The following is a 3,148-nucleotide window of genomic DNA, read 5'->3' as shown; positions in this document are numbered from 1 at the left end:
TGAGATCTTTGAGAGCACAGTGTATATCTTCCTTGTACCTTTATCCCTCATTGGAGCCTAACATAAACTGTTGCATGTGGTAAGTTTTCACTGAGGGTTTATTGCTTGAAGGACATGCCATAACCCACAGTTCACCTTGCTCTGTGACCCAGACAGAAGAGGTGTCTCCGTGGCGGCTGAGAGTTGTAACTGGAGGTGACAGAGGGCTCTGATGTGTTCTAAGCAAAGGCAGTCCTGTTTTCCTATTGGCCGTGATTATGCCCTCCTGGGTAGAATAGGAAAATGGTGATTCGATTTTGAGTAATAAGTAACCTGACGCTAATTGTCTACCTTAAATATCTTCCATTGTTCTGCTTCAGGTGATTTTCTACCAGCATGAAATGTTCTCCTTCCCAGACAGCTGATGGAGGAGCTGAGTCATGCCTGACTATACTTCATAAGACAGAGGCAGCCAATGCCCCAGGGAGCTGCCTTCGAGGACAGCCTGACATTTCTGACTCCTCTGCTTTTTAAAAGTGGGCGTTGTGAGGGAAAGTTAAGCATGAAGGTAGCTTCGGAGTCTCCACTGGAAAAAGGACTATATAATGACACTCCCTAATTTAGACAGATGTGATCTGCCCCGCTGCCTTCTGGCTGCGATATGTGCCTTCCAATGCTGGGAGGTGCTGATCAAGGATGTCCTGTTCTCCTTGAAAGAGGCTCACTTGCTTACTCACTTTGCTCCACTTTCTATTAACGAGTGCCCACCCACTTCCCTTCTTTTCTCTGAAAAACTGGCTGGATTTATATTTTTCAGAGTCAGGCTAGAAAATACTCTTGATGTTAACGCTGATTATAAACCCATCATATTATAGAGATGGACAGGGTTACAGATCATCTAGTTTTATCTTCTTATACATGATAAAACTGCATCCCAAAGAAGGAAAGTTACTTGGTCAAAGTCAGCGTTCAATTTTAGACTCTAGAGTGATAGATCTGCGTTAGAATCCCTGTCTCCTACTTAGTGGCTGTGTAATTGTGTGGGTATTTTTTAACTTATCTATGCTTCATGCTCCTCATTTGTTAAATGAGGGCAATAATAAGGCTATCTGAAAGAGTCATTATGAAGAGTGAAAATGATAATAAATGTAAAGCACTTAATACCTGGGGTATAGAAAACATTCACTGTTGAGTGAATGGTAGTGGTGGTTCCTATGGTGGTGGCAGTTACAATGGTGGTCACACTGGCAGAATTAGGACAAGAAATCAGGTCTTCTGACCCTATGTCTTTGTTCTCCGTAGGGTATACTACAAGAAGTATCTCAGGAACTATATTTAGCTATGAGGAAGTTTAAAGTGATCTGTCCGAAGATGAATTCCTATATTCAAAGAAAGGATCAGTAGCGAGTTTGGTATAGCACAGAAGGAAAAGAAAACAGGGTTTGAGATGTTTGTCAACATGAAGAATCAAATTGGGTGGAGCGTTTAAGGGAAGAAATTATATATAAAATCTCCAAATTAAAAACCAAGGGGCTGAGTAAGACCTGAGAACCTGAGGTCAGTGGACAGAGGACTGACCCTAGAATCAGAAAACCTGCTGCCCAATAGCTCTGTGAGCTTCCAAACTCACTCTCTGGACCTGTCTTTCAAACCCCCGAATGGGGCAATAGCCTCTACATCTGGGATCAAAGGACATAATGTGTCTAAAACTTCCATCTAAACTATACATTACTGTGGATTATGTCAACAATGTTGGATTTGTAGTCTTTGGTGGGATGTGGTGGAAGAAAGAAGGCAATGATTTCTAAGTGATGTATTGGAAACATTTTCCTACCTCAAAACATACGGAAATAAAAAGGTCTCTTTCTTCCTTTCCTCCCTTCCTCACCTCTTCCTTCCCTCCTTCCCTCCTTCCCTCCTTCCCTCCTTCCCTCCTTCCTTCCTTCCCTCCTTCCCTCCTACCTTCCCTTCCTTCCTTCCTTCCTTCCTTCTTTCTTTCTTTCTTTTCTTTCATTCCTTCCTTCTTTCCTTCCTTCTTTCCTTCCTTCCTTCCTTCCTTTTCTTTCTTTCTTTTCCTTCCTTCCTTCCTTTCTTCCTTTCTTCCTCTCTTTCTCTCTTTCTCTCTTTCTCTCTCTCTCTTTCTCTCTCTCTTTCTTTTTCTTTCTCTCTCTCTTTCTCTCTCTCTTTCTTTCTCTCTCTCTCTTTCTTTCTTTCTTTCTTTCTTTCTTCTTTCTTTCTTTCTTTCCTTCCTTCCTTCCTTCCTTCTTTCTTTCTTTCCTTCTTTCCTTTCTTTCCAGAGTCTCACTCTGTTGCCAGACTGGAGTGCATGGTGCAATCTCAGCTCACTGCAACCTCTTCCTGCCAGGTTCAAGTAATTCTCCTCCCTTAGCCTCCCAAGTAGCTGACACTACAGGCATGCACTACCACGCCCAGATAATTTTTGTATTTTTAGTAGAGACATGGTTTCACCATGTTGGCCAGGTTGGTCTTGATCTCTTGACCTCGTGATCCACCTGCCTTGGCCTCCCAAAGTGCTGGGATTACAGGCGTGAGCCACCACACCCGGCCTACATCTTTCTAAGCAGCCATCTTCATTATTCATTTTTCCACCAGACAGGGAATCACATGCAGCACTGGGAGTCCAAAAGTCCTCAGGGATGAGTGTCTTGGACTTGACAGTGTTGTCCTGGAATGTATACCTGGACATGCATGCACACATGTGTGCACACACACACACACCGTGTGTGTATGTGTAGTTGTAGTTGTACCATGCAGTTCCTAAAAGCCCTCTTCAAATGACTGCAAGTTATTTTCCTGATCTTTCATCTATTTTTCTAAATTTGATTTTTCTAGAATGTTTGTTTTTGTCACATATGAAAAGAACATTCTCTTGTTTTGCTTCCTTTGTTCTAGATTTCAGAGAACTTGATTTGTAGTTTTCTCTTTGCCAATAAATATATGAGGCAAATGTTCTCGAGTCAGGCTAGAAAATACTCTTGATGTTAACGCTGATTATAAACCCATCATATTATAGAGATGGACAGGGTTACAGATCATCTAGTCTGTCTCTTATACACTCACTGAGGTTTCTGGTTATTAAAATACTTTGAAGCCCCGAAGAGAGTAACAATAAAGACTGTGGATGATTACATCCTGCAAACCGTAACAA

General features: G+C 42.0%; 1 protein-coding gene across 4 annotated transcripts in view; it reads left to right on the top strand.

The window, feature by feature from the left end:
• Positions 1 to 3,148, top strand: part of IL1RAP (interleukin 1 receptor accessory protein) — a 156,597-nt gene that overhangs the window by 72,886 nt on the left and 80,563 nt on the right. The gene's annotated exons all lie outside the window — the stretch shown is intronic.

Source organism: Mandrillus leucophaeus, unplaced genomic scaffold (genome assembly GCF_000951045.1).
Source record: "Mandrillus leucophaeus isolate KB7577 unplaced genomic scaffold, Mleu.le_1.0 Scaffold224, whole genome shotgun sequence".
In the NCBI taxonomy this organism is placed as follows: Eukaryota; Metazoa; Chordata; class Mammalia; order Primates; family Cercopithecidae; genus Mandrillus; species Mandrillus leucophaeus.
The sequence above is the reverse complement of the archived record's forward strand: the minus strand, read 5'-3'. Positions and strand labels throughout refer to the sequence as shown.